The sequence below is a fragment of the Ammospiza caudacuta genome, chromosome 2 (genome assembly GCF_027887145.1).
Source record: "Ammospiza caudacuta isolate bAmmCau1 chromosome 2, bAmmCau1.pri, whole genome shotgun sequence".
NCBI classification, from domain to species: Eukaryota; Metazoa; Chordata; class Aves; order Passeriformes; family Passerellidae; genus Ammospiza; species Ammospiza caudacuta.
Window position 1 is genome coordinate 79,407,051 of NC_080594.1, and position 14,302 is coordinate 79,421,352.

Sequence of the window (14,302 nt, forward strand, 5' to 3'; positions counted from 1 at the left end):
GGCAACGCTTGAAAACCAAAATTGGTTTTACTTCATCCATCCTTCATATCAGAGAAATGAAATAGCAAGTACTGACATGTCTGAGACAAGTTTATCTATGTGATATCACTTCTCTTTCATTTTGATCTGAAGCTTTGTTTTCATTCCACACTCATCTTCACCCTCAATGAAGAGACAGACATAATGCCATAGTTCTGATGACTGCATACAGAAAACTAAGTTCTGTCATCAGTTATGCCTCATCTAGCTCCAATGATGAAACACATTTGAAAACATGATTTGTGTTCCATTTTAAAATGTTTTTTCCAAATGTGTTTCATTTCCAGTGTGCTTACCTAAAGACTACATTTTGATGGGTTTTTTGCTTTGATGTTGGTCTGTTTGTGACAGGTGAATGTTAAAGTTGTAGACTATTGTTGAAGTCACTATATATATGTGAAGGAATTGTTATCTATTTCCTCATATCTATGACTATTTCCTTTTTATACCTAGACTCTTTAGGGCTGAATTTTCAAAACAGAACATGTTTGTGTAGCTGCATGTTTGTGTGCATGTGGCAGAGAGCAAGAGACAGAAACTGACCTACTGTGCACTATCTGACTGATGATAAATACTGCTAAATTTCTCATCAGTGAAGGTAATTTCCCTTTAGGACACTAACATTACCACAGTCATAAATATTTTCTGTAGCAACCTTTGCAGAGAATTCAGCGAGAAGAACAGGGGCTTAAGTACCGTTAGGTACCTTAAACAGGCTTAAATTTTGGTATGTGTTCATAGTACATAGATCACAGTATGTGCCTTCAGAGTCAGACTCAAAGGGATGGTTCTTTTCTTTTTTTTTTTTTTTAATAATGTGGGGAAAATATTTTAATCTTAATAAAATCATCAGGTGTAGTCCCGAAATTTAAATCACATTAATATCAATCAATATCAGTAGGAAAATGCCTTTGCAATAAGTTAAGGTCTTGGGTGGTTTTGGTTTGTTTTTTGGGTTTTGGGGGGGGTTGGGGGGTGAGGGTTCAATAAAGTTCAGCTGCATGCTATATGCCCATGTGAGCACATATCTTTATATTTCAATTTATATCCAAGTTAAGGCAAGTACAATTTTGCCACTCCTGTGCCACAGATCACTTGAATACTAGATGAAAGACAGATGGAAAACCTGGCTTATATTTTAGACAATTTTAGCAGAAAACAGTAGCATTTATTTCCTGCTCTATTAGACAAACGCCAGGGAAACACAGTAAATATTTAGGCAAAAAAATTGTTAGCCTTGGTCTTGTTCATATCTAAGCCTTTTGTTTAAATCTAAGTACAAAGCACAGACATTAAATAGATAAAATATTTAGAATTATTGTTTTGTCATTAAACCACTCCTCCTGGGATTTTTGCTTGTGGAAGAACTCCTTTTGGCTCTACAGGTACATTTCCCAAGTCACTTAAACTATATTTTACCTTCTAAAGGAGGGCAAAAGAATAGATATGAAAGATATACTTTAGTCAGAGAAGGCAGATTCTTGCAGTGCTTCTGGAATTACTTCAAGAGGTGCATTGTGCTAATTTATTATGGATAGTAGGTTGAGTATGTGCTAGAAACAATGCACTATTTTTCACCTAATGACCATTATTTTTTATTATGCTATTTTTAAAAGATCTGGATTGTATAAATGAAAGAAAAATAATTTTAAGTTTCTATCTAAACATGTATTGCTATTCATTCATTACACAATTAAATTTGTTTTAAACAAGACTGATGGAGCTATATTGGTAATCTATATTTCTGCCTCTTCAGTAATAACCTTTTCCTTGTCAATATTTTCATGAATTGCAGTGCAAATGTTTCCTTGAGCTTTACTTTACATGTTTTGAAACTATCATTGACTTTTTTTCCTAATTTATTCCTTGTCATTTTTAATTTAGAAAATGCTTCAGAAATGTTTGTCTATCACTCTAGAAACACACTGATCAAAATTTTACATTTTTGGACATTATCTATTGCTTCCAGGATTGGCAAGGAGAAGTAGATTTTCTTAACAGTTTACTTTCAAAGGCAGCAAGAGCTTCCACATACAAAGTAAGGGAAAAGGTAAAAAAAAAAATAAAGGTCATCCAGATAAGAACTAGTGCACTAATCATCCTGTAGTCTGTTAGCTCTCTGGAGGACTCCTTGGCAAGGCAGAACTTATTTGTTAAAAATACTTTGAAAAAAATGGAAGCATTCTAATTATTGAAGCCTAATTTCTTCAAGCACCAGGTGTGACAGGCACCATGTGATGAATACCACATCCCATATTTCCAAATGTCATGAGCTCTCATCATACAAAGTTCAAGTAATATCATCTGTGGCTTTAGCTGGTGATAGAAATCCATAAGGGAAATTTTGTAATTGCTACTATCTTGGTGTTTTGATAGCATTGCAAGAATTGCTGTGATAGATAGAGATAGATGATGGATGGATGGATGGATGGATAGATAGATAGATAGATAGATAGATAGATAGATAGATAGATAGATAGATAGATGGATGCATGCAAAGCCACACACGTGTGGAGCATGTATCTATTTACATTTTTTTATGCCGATGAATTTTATGTTTGGGGAGATGCATGTTTGCTCTTGGATCATCTCCCTTAACCAGATGGTATCGTTGTGATTGTTGTGACACTTCATTGTTGCTGCCGGCTGATGACTCACCGAAGGAAAATCCCAGCACACCCAGTAGGAGAAAATAAGGCTGCTTGGTGTTCTTTGCTACATCTAATTTTCTAACAGAATTTCGACAGATGTGACAATTTTGCTGAAATGTTGTCAAAATAATAGCAACAAGTTGACAAATCAAATCTGGCTCATGTTCAGTCCCCTGGTATTATACTGGTTCATCTGCAATAACAAGGGAATTTATATCAGTGTCATCCTTGACAACTTGATCATTTTAGATGGCACATTATCAATTTTTCATCCTTCTCTATGCCTTGCATTTTTATTTTTTTTATTTTTGCTGTATGCTACTCTCTCTGGTATTTTTTGCAAATAATTATTACTAAGCAATTCCTGATCCCCAACTGGAAGTAAATAAATACAATAAACAAATCTTAAGCTTAGGAACTTCAAATCTAACATTGAAATGTGAAGGAAACTAAGCTTTAGGAGAGAATTTTCCTATGTTGTGCTGTTAACAAAAGTAAAACTGGGAACAGTAAGACTAAATATACCCAACACATGTACTATTCCACATTTGAAAAATGCCAAGGAGAGATCTATAGGAATGTGGTCTGGTTATGGCATCTAAAGAAATACAGTAAATAGGCTTTGTGAGAGAAACTGTTTTGCTCACTCCACTAATTATTTCTATGTAAAGGTATTTTTGTGTCTCAATTATAAGAATTTTTTTTGTGAAACTTTGTCCTCTTTTCCCCTAACGGAACTGATTTTAACAAAGATTTTGCTGAAAATCTTTAACAAGGTAAGGCACAGAAACCAAAAGGAAGGATGACTTCTTTGAAGAATAACTGTAACTTTGAAGAATAATGCAAATTCCTACTGTGTCTGAATTGGAACTCAGAGGCACCAAAATTTCACTGTCCACTGCCTGAAAAAGAGATTTACAATACATTTGCTGCTTCTTAGCTTTTTAGCTGTTCTATTTTATAAGGAAGATTAAAAAGTCATTAGGCAGATGCAAAAACACCCTTACTTCATAAAAGTGGTGGTCATGTGGGATTTGAACTTTAGCCTTTCAGCTCTGAAACTGCTCTTCAGTTTCTTCCAATCTCAGCTACTCTGTGTTGTGTTGTACAACTGCTGAATTCTCCAGGTCTTTTTCAGGGTGAAATCAGGAGTCATCAATGCTCTGTATGAATGTGCAAATTCACAACAGCATCTTTAAATGACTGGAAGTCAATCAAAATCACCCACATAAAGTACTACTAATTAATCAGTAAGGCATTCCAAAGTATGAAGTGAGATCCAAATATTGGAAATAGAACAGAGCTTTTCTTTCTTTTTTTTTTCTCCACCTATGTATTAAGATTTCAGGGTAGTGGGTAAAATAATCCAAACATCAGCCTGACCCCTGAAGTGTTGCTTGAATTCCTTGCCCAATGCAATTTACTTTTGAAAAGAGACCCCTGTATTTACAATCTCTTTTTTTTTGTTATTATTTATTTAGTAAAGTCAGTAAGTATTTCTATGTATCCATTCCAGTAAACTATAACAATTCTGCTGTCCATCCAGGTCTCAGTGCAAAAGCATCAAGACCAGAAGTTACACTGGAGGTACATTTGTTGTCACATTCTACAGTCAGGTTAAGGGCTGAATAGCCATTTCTATTTCACAACCATACCAGTAGCCTGTTCTTCAAGGTAATTTGACTGATACAGCTTTTTGCAGCCATGAAAACTGAATGCAAGCTTTTAGAGAACCCAAAAAAATGATGTTGACAAATTTGACTGAGGCAAAAAGTAGGCAAAAAGTTAGTGGATTTTAATGCCAGTATTCTGCAGTCAGATGATGTAAGGGAATCTGAAAAAAAAAATTGTAGGTGTGTAGAGAAACTGACATTAGGAGCAAAAATGAGTATGAACTTGTTTAATATGTGGTATAATTTCTGTAAACAAATAAAAAAGCTAGTCCTCTCAGCTGACAATTTATCACTACGTAAAATAACCATTTTATACATAAAATGTAAATGGACATTTAAAGTGTATCTGGTACTTGCTTTTCTACAGCACAGGGGATACATCAAAAATATCCTTTACAGTGGTCTGGTGTCTCTAAATATATCTTTAAATTACAGTGTACTATTTTCTGTACAACAGCTTCTGATCAACTGAAGTAAATGTGATCATGACTAGATCATGTGATGGCAGTCAGTTAGGAGGCAGCATACTAACAAAATTCAGAGGGGAAAGAAAAGATTAAATTAAAAAAGATTAATCTGAAATACTTATTGTCACCCAAAAAAGGGTCTTAACTCTTAACATATACAATATCCTTCCCTCTTTTTATGGTATTAATTAGAAAATGAATTTGAAACATGTCAGACATACTGATTAAAATGTTTGAAATTAAATATTATTATATTTTTTAAATGCATAAGAACAGGTTTGGGTTAAAATTAGTCTTGAATTTCAGTCAGATTAGACTTTATCACAGTCTCATATGGCACTGTGTGCAACATTATTATGACAGTCTCTAAGAACTTCCAAAAGCCAAAGGAAGGGCAGGCTCAGCACTGGAGTTTCATGTTCCAGTGTTGTTGCTCACAGTTTGTGCTGTGTTTCACCACTAGCTCTGTGGACAATCCAGCAATAGCCTGGTGCATTTGGGCATTGAATAAAATTTTCAAAAGTGTTCCACTGACTTGAAGCCTAATCTCTGAAAATTGGGTGGGTTTTAGATTCCCAAATGACTTTAATTTAGAATCTTCTGAATGGTTTTGTAGCATTATTCATTGGATATTTTCAAACCTTTTTTCCCTTTTTTATTTCTTGTGCATCACCCTCTTGGTCTGTGTAGACAAACATCACAGACAGGCCATTAATAGCAATTTAATAACAATTGCAGTGTGGGTGAAGCCTTGCAGGAGCTCAAGGACTAGAACTACAGTTTTGTAGCATTTTGAAAGCTTTAACCAGTATCAGAAACAGAGAAAGATTTATGTGACTCACTGTGACTCACAGAACCTGCTGTTCTGGTCTCATGAAGCACGGAGAAAAGTCTGTGGTTTTTTCATCTATGATAAAATAAATATTTTTAACATCATTATTTTAAAATCTGCAGGAAATCATCAGGCTTCATTTATAAATTTTCTTTCGTTATTCTCTTCAGCAGAAAAGAACAGTTGTTGACTACATTTATAGCTTTTGACTTTTTTTAACTTTGTAATCTTGTATCTTCGTCATGATCATAGCCATTTAATTGCAAGGCAATGCAAATATGGCAGGAGATAATAGAAAAATAAAGAGTTAAGGCAAACATCATGCTTGGTCTCTTCAATTTCATTTATGTTGGAAGGGAAATCTTCATAACAGAGGTGGTGGTCTGAGACCAGCTGAGGACGCTTTTCCCCCACATGGCAGAGCTGGGAGGAGGAAAGTGACTGGATCATGACCTCTCCTCCTCGGGGTGCTGACTGTGTGAAATTAGAAGTCTCCCCTTGTTGGTTAATCCTTGAAGTAACTGTCATTGCTAAGAACAAAGTGAAACAGGTCAAAGCATTGGTGACATGGAGGGGAGAACTTTCACTGACTCCTGATTGACCTCTGGGCCTCACCACAGACGGAGGCTCAAGGATTTCCATCTTTTGCTGTGCCTATAACACAAGTTTGCTTTGTAAAGATAACATTTCCCTTAATGGATGCAGCAAAGGGACATATTTGCCAATGCCAGGGGCAGTGAACTTATCTGCCTTTTTCTAGTTCTTTACTAATATGTATTTATGTAGTCAGGGCAGGCAAATCTTTTGAGACTTGCAGACTCATTTGAAGGATAACCATGTCAGCAGCATCATTGCATCTCAAATTTGAAAATTTGGAAGAAATGCAGATAGAAATGTGTTAAAAGCAAATATGCAAAATGCGGTTTTGCATTGACTGAGAACCTGAAATAAAATAAGACTTTAACACAGAATGTTAGTTTTTACAGTTATTACTATTTTTGCTGCACATGAGATATGCCAGACTTCACTGTCCTCATGATTACAATTCCTGGTCCTGTAAAACAGTGAAACATATTTCAGCTGTTACTCAGTAAAAAAATGAAATAAATGAAGTAAAAATAAGTAGGCAGAAGTGTAACAGTAGGGGACATAAAGGAAACAAGGATTCATCGAAATACAGATTAGTCTGTATTTTTTTAAAAGCTTTAACTTCATATTGGAAGTCTTAAAAAAAAGCAGGAAGTCCTAAAAAAAGCATGACTTATTTAAAAATAGCTGCCTTGGTGGCTCAATATTTCTGTGCAAAAGCTCACTCATAAAGCAGAATATCTAAAAAGAGGGGCATCCCAGTTCTACACTTCTTGCATTGGAGGTGTGTGTAAATATGGTGCAGAGAGCTTCCTTGGTGTTTGTCCTCAAGTGGGAATGTAAGTGCTTACCATGGGAGGGCTGCATGATCTGTTTCTTCTGGTTTGGTGTCACCTGAAGCTGTCTGGTACACTTATAACAAAAGGTTATTTAGCTGAGCTGACAGCATTATGCTCTAAGTTCCGGAGTTTATCTTCTAGCTGAAGAGTCCCTGTGGTCAATGGCAAGCTGAATATGAGTCAGCAGTGCCCTGGTAGCCAGGAGGGCCTGAAAAAATCCTGGTATATCTCACCAGAATGATTTCACTAAAGCCATGAACCTTTCCATGCTATCCAGAACATGCTGTGGGTTTCAATGGGTTTCAAACATCATCTTTCTCCTCTTCTGTTATTTCTTTTGCTGCCAAAATGTATTTACTTTTCAGCTGTGTATTAAGGTGACTTGTGTTTAATCTTAAACTGTAATAAAAGCATACGAGAAATTTGTCAGGATAGGACATCAGGTAGAGTTGAGCATGCCAATATTCTTATTTGTTTAAACCTACATGTGCCTGGAAAGAGCAAGAGCTATCATTTTAAGTCAATAATGACCTTGTTTGAGTGATCTTTAAGGCAAACCTGGTGCGTTTCTGAAAGCACCATTTCCATCTCTCTGCCTCTTCTTTTTTTTTTTTTTTTCCTTTTCTTTCTATTTTTTAATTGACATCTCACAGCAAAAAGTGACTGAGGACTGCTCAGAAACTTCCCAGTGCAAGAGATCCATAAAATCCAGACAGCTGCAGGTGACACCAAATCAGAGGGAGCAGCTCATGCAGCACTTGCCTGATAGCACCTGTGCTCCCTCAAGAGAGCAAACACCAGTATTTCCCCGAAACCCCCAGGAAAGGTGCATGATGTGAAACCACGCGCCGCTGGCAATCGCCTGCTGGTGCCCAGAGTCAGGACCTGCCACAGATATTCCCCTTTTGCCCTCCCACTGCACGAGCACCACTGTGGGGATGAGTTCTGGCTACGAGGAGCTGCCTCAGGCAGCCCAAACCTGCTCCCTACAGCCAGGGCTGCCCTCCTGGGTGTCAGGTTTTGCAAAGATGCAGCTGTTTCCCTTTCCATGCTTGAGCTCGGTCCAGCAGGTAGAGCTAAGCTCCTTGATTTAAGTGTGCGGTGTTGCAAAATTCCCCTCTCTTCTTGGAGGTCATTAGGGGGATAGAATATAAGAAAATAAAGATAGAGTAGAATGTAATCTTACCCCTAAGGAGTTGCAGCTGGGCCAATTATCAAAGATTAGGAGCAGGCCTGACTTTACCAGGCCACAGCTGTAACCAATGAGAAGCAGAGTACTATAAAAGAGTGGGGTGGCTGGCTGAGGAGGGACCTGGAGTCAGTTGGCTCTTTGGTGAAGAAGAAAGAGTCAGTGTTCTGAGGAGATTCCCACAAGAAAACACCAAGAATGTATGAAACTTTTGTGCTAAGGAGACAACAGTATGGACTCCCTGTGATAAGATGACAACAGGGATCAGGCCATTCAGGTGGTTTGCAAAGGTCTAGAAATGCCCTTTTTTCCCTTGCAATTTTTTTGGGGAGGTTATAAACTCAGGAAGTAGACTAAGGAAGTTGATTATGATAAAACATTGTTTCAGTGAGACTGACTGCACAAATAGGCTCAGAATAAGGAAGCCAGGATGTGGCCATCTGGTGTTATGGCTGGTGAAACGTGCTCATGCTGTTGGAGAGGTGTAAACAGCTTGAACAAGTGTCATGTTTTGAAAGTAGCATTTCAAAAGGTTTGTAAAGTGGAGGGAACAAATTTGGATTTCATTTGACATTAATATAGAGGTAACAAAGATCTGGAAAAAGAATAAGCTGCATACTCCCGGATAAAAGTTCTGACCTTTCACATCTGGAACCTCTTTAAAGGGGACACAGTCTGCTGTCACACAAAGTTAGGTAAGACAGTGGACAAAAATGCTTTGAAAGTTTTTCATCAAATGCCTCATCCATATACAAGTAATATGCTATGTGAGACAGTGTCACCTGACCTTGTTATATCTTATTCATTCCTAATTAGAAATGAGGCATCCAGATGTGAAAGGTCATTATACTAGTTTCTATGGCACCTATCATGGCATATTTCTGTCACCTAGATTTTTATTAGTAGTGCACTGAACAAGCCCAGAACTTTCTGCCATATGTTTATTGCCATGTTCAAGGACCCGCAAGTAAAAAGAATATTTTGTCTACCCAGATGGTTATTGCTACATTTGGTTTTAAACTTCCACAGCATCTCATAGTGCTAATTGGTTCACACTCTGATGCCAGCTTACAGAGATGTTAATTTTGGTAATAACACCATTGACAGCAATTCCTCTGCAAGAAACATCTCTTTAAGGAATAAAAGAAAAAAAAATAGGGAATTTCCCAGCCAAAAGCAAAGCTTTTTTTTTTTTAATACTGATTCATAGGAAGTGTATTTTAAGTGTACCCTCATTTAAGACTATGAATTTTAGGGTTTGGCTTTTCCTTTTTACTCCCCTTTGTAGCTTTATGAAAAGTCATTTTATCCATGCTTATTGAAGTGCTCAAAAGACATAAAGAAATAAAATTACTAAATGACTACTTTTTAAAAAGTCTTTGTCTTTATACAAGAGCATTTACTTTTAAAAACTTTCATTTTGTATTTCAGCATATATGGAATGTCTGGCAGTCATTAATTTTTTTTTGTTTTCAGTTATGGAAGGTGACTTCTGATATCCCACTTAGCCTGAAGAGCTTCTTATTTGGCAACTAATACTATTAAAATCAATTGCACCCCTTGCTAAAAAAGGCACCATTCCACCTGCATCCCGGGTAACAGAATCTGGCTCAGAACTGATATTGTCAAAATTGATTGATTTTTCTTTTGTCTCAAACCCACTTGAACACCAAAAAAAAAAAAAAAAAAAAAAAAGCTTTTCAAAGTTGAGCATCAATACACATTAGCAGGTCAGCAGATTACTTATCCAATGTTAATATTTAGGGTGTTTTATTATGTTCTCCCTTTTCCTCAAAGGAAAGATAGACTCTGTTTTCTGCAGGATTAGCATATATCCATCTATTTTTTTTTCCAAAGTAACATAATATGATTGGTGACCAAATTTTCAGGTAATTTTCAAATACGTCTGCTTCATTTTCTCAGGGTTTCAGTGTGCAATAAAATTATGGTGCATATCAATCCTTATTACAGTACAGCAGAGAGCATTGGCTCAGACATCCAGGCTCTTGCTGTGATAAAGCTTATATGTTACATGAATCATGTATGGCAACAAAAGCCTAAATGAGACTGAAACACATTTCATTCAGACAGAATGTTCACAGTGTCTACCCCAGTAGTTTAGCAAGTCCACTGCTGAGTAGTATAAATGACAACATTGCCCTTTTTGCAGCTCAGTCAAATCCAAACAGACTTTCCCAAAGATAGCCACAGATATTTTTCGAATCTCTTCCAGATTTCAGATACCATATGCAAGCAGTAGAAGTATATAAAAGACTGCTTTTGAGGGTCTTTAAATCCCAAAATATGTTTACAGTGCCAAGGGTTGTCTAACCTCAACAGGAAGTCATTTCACTGAATCAGTGATAGGGATGTCATCAACAGATATTTGTGATATTAAGAGTCAAAAAATGTATCAAAGAAAAATTTCTTCTAGATTTTTCTTTCCAAACCAACATACAGCACAATAAGTTGAGAGCACTTGATGGGTATGTAATTCAATGAACCCATATACATGAAAACCAAGGGGAAAAGGTGATAAAAATCTTAAGGTTATAATTTAAAAATAAAACCAGATGTGATGATAAGGCAGTAACTCTCCAGCATTGGAAATGTCACACAAGCTTAGCTTGATGACTGTTATATGGAAAATCACCAATTTATTACCCATATGAATTGAAATTTCAAAATATAAAAACTTCAGCATATATTGTGTTGTTAGCTACAAGAGGTGCTAAGTTGTAGGTGAAACCTTGTGGTTTTTCAGTATTTGCTGTCTTCAGGACTGCCTTTCAAGAGAAACTGAACATTGAACATAAATTTTACTTACCACAGATAAAGTTTGATCTGAATGGGTGATTTAACTGAACAGAAGTTTTATTAGCTCTTCAAATAATGAAAATTTTCATGAACATTATGCTATGTAGATAGTCTGAGAGAAATCACATTTTACTACAAACGTGAAAAGTAGTTATTTCTCTGAGCACACACCATTTGCATTAGTGTAATTTCCAAATTTGAGAATTTTTCAAATTTCTTGGTGTTTATTTTAAACTACTCGTATATTTTTCAAAAAACCTGTTTAAGAAATCTCTCAGATGTCTGAAGAACTCCTGTACAAATCTTGAGTTATTGACTACAGCAGCTTCAGGGGTTTTTTTCAAATTTATTTTCAAACATCGGTTGGGTTTTCTAAGGACATCAGAACGTTGATCATTCTGACTGAAGTTTTCTTTTGCATTTCCTATTTCCCTTGGTCTTAGGGAGAAAAAAAAACATAAAAGGAAACGTGGCTTGAATTTTTACATTACACAGTGGCGCCATAAGTATCGCAATTTGTGGAGACTGACACAGTACTTCTGAGTAGCCAATGGGTTATCATCACAGGTCAATTTTTTTGTGGGTAGGATGTGGGTCAGAAGGTTATCATTAAATATTAAAAATGTAAAGGAGAGAGGAATTACTGTCTCATTTATTTGCTTGGAGATTGTGAAACAAATTATGAAGGAAAAAAAAGGCTTTTTTTTTTTTGCTGTTAGTAAGTGCATCATCTATATAACCGGTATTTTCTGTGTTGTGGGATCAGTTTGGTCTAAGACCAGACGCACACGACAGAATGAAGTCAGAATTTTTTTTTCAAGATATATGGCAGCCTGGATTCACTTAAAAAGGAAAATTTTAGTTCGCCTTCTCTTCTAGCTCCATTCATCGTCACTTAAAAGAATGTTCTGTTAGTATTGGATCTGGAACACAGTCAAAATACTGGATTTAGAGGTAAACAGGAGTGCTAGATCTCCATGTCAGCAAATATGTGACTTGAGCCAGGAGAAAATATTTGCTTTAAAACAAGTTTAGCAGCCTCTAAATTATCATGTTTTGTATAAAACGTACACGTATATGTTTTTTTCTCCCACATTTGAAAGCTGAGACTTAAGAAATAACTTGCTGGCTTTCTTATCACACCTCCTCAGCAGCATTATAACAATCAGGGCGAGACTGGTTATGTCAAATGGCACAAGGCTCACCATCAGCTAATTTTGCAAAGTTTGTTAGGCTGTATATGGAGACCATTTCCAGAAACTGGCACTGTAAATTTCACTCCTTCCTTTTTTAGGCTCCTTGCTATTAGAAAATAATTATTTTGCTTGGGTTTTCCATGAAGAGTGAGCAGTTCTTAATTCCCTATAAAAATGGGAAGCTGTAGAGCATGTGCAAGACTATCTGACTCAGTCTAGATGAATTAATTTGTTTCCATATATTCTGCTTTGAGATTCTTGAAGTAACTCTTGTAAAGCTCGTTCCAGAAATTGTATATAATGCCATTTTTGTGGTATTTTTCCAGAAACAAGCTCTACCGTGGTAGAAATGCTAAAACTAAAGGCAATTAAAATCCTTTCAGTCTTCCATAAATGGGACCAGTACTACAAAATATTTGGTGGAGGTGAACAAGAAGGCATTTAATGTTGAGAAATATATCAGTGTGTCTGGGCTTTTCATGATTAATCATTGTTAAGTTGTGTTATACATGATCATATTTTAAGTCCAGCTCAAAAGTGAGACTGCTTTCCTATCTTGCTCCATTACTCCATAACACTTTTAGGTTTGTCAGCTAACCTAAAAGTGCTGGTTTAGTGTTTCTAAATCACTTCCCATCAAATCCCTACCAGCCTGAAACAAAAAATTGATTGAATACATTATAGGAAATTTAGTATGTTCAACAGGTCTGCAGCTGCTCTCTTTGAAAACATTAGCTTATGACATAATGCACCTCCTTTCACTCAAGATTTAGCCAAGTTCTGGTTAAAGGTGGTGTCAGGTGGCATAACTGCAGGTATAGGATATTGGATAGCCACTGATATCACCTGAGGTGGCATAATTGCAGGTATAGGATTTTGGAGTCTGGCAAACAGATGAGAAAAGAGAATACAGAAATTGTTACAGGAGTGGAAGGGGAACATATCTTGTAAAATCTTGGCAAATATTTTATCTCATTTTCTTTTCTGGTTGCAAACCGTGCAGTAGTTACAGCAGCCATAGTTTTTTGTCCAGGTTTAATGCTGAGAGGTAAGATGGGGTGGGAAGGAAGGGTTTCTCTCCTCTCATTTCACAAATGATATTTCATCTCTCTTTGTAAATAAAATTACCAAGTATTTCAGATCATTTTAGAAGTAGATCAATGGAATTGATTGGCATTTGTTTCATTAGCTCTTGATTATCATTACTAATTGGAAGTCAGGTAAAGAAATCACATTTTAGTGGCAATCACTCATGTTGTCATCATATTGCAGGGGTTCCATACTGTTATCTCCTTATCACAAAAGTTTCATACCTTCTTGGTGTTTTCTCATGGGTAGCTCTCACAAGCACTGACTCTTTCTTCTTCTCACAGCAACCAACTGACTCCAGGTCCCTCCTCAGCCAGCCACCCCACTCTTTTATAGCACTCTTCCTCTCACTGGTTACAGCTGTGGCCTGGTAAAGTCAGGCCTGCTCCTAATCTTTGATAATTGGCCCAGCTGCAACTCCTTAGGCGTAAGATTACTTTCTACACTATCTTTATTTTCTTATATTCTATCCCGCTACACACTCACACTAGTTTATGTTTGATTGAAAGATGTGTTTGATGAAATTTATCTACTGATTCACAGAAATTTACCAGTGTAGGTTCATTTTTCTAAGTACAATAACTTTATTACCCTGTTGGAAGTTGGAAATGCTTGAGGAAGCAAGGAACAGGCCCATTTTTAACCATGGACCAGAACTTCCAGTTGTTCATCTTCACAGAGTAGAAACAGTGTGACTGGCTAAAGTTAGAAGGGTTAAATATACAAAGAAATACCATACGGTTAATGTTCAGCAGTTTTCCCATGGTATACCCTTCTCCTTTTTGCATTTGAAACTGTATGTCACTATCCATTGTTTAATGGATTTGTCTCCTATCCCCAGAATTTGAAATGTTGAACTTTTGAGCTGATGCACAGCAAACTTGAAGGTTTGCAGTATTTATCTAACACTTGGTAATTTCTT

General features: G+C 36.4%; 1 protein-coding gene and 1 long non-coding RNA gene across 2 annotated transcripts in view; one reads left to right on the forward strand and one right to left on the reverse strand.

The window, feature by feature from the left end:
• GPC6 (glypican 6) overlaps positions 1 to 14,302 on the forward strand; it is a 723,711-nt gene that overhangs the window by 483,091 nt on the left and 226,318 nt on the right. The gene's annotated exons all lie outside the window — the stretch shown is intronic.
• On the reverse strand, positions 1,259 to 13,674 carry LOC131572264 (uncharacterized). The gene is made up of 4 exons (XR_009276010.1): positions 13,605 to 13,674; positions 5,673 to 5,737; positions 3,698 to 3,853; positions 1,259 to 2,883 (listed from the first exon to the last, which is right to left on the reverse strand). It is a non-coding gene; the product is annotated as an uncharacterized LOC131572264 (long non-coding RNA).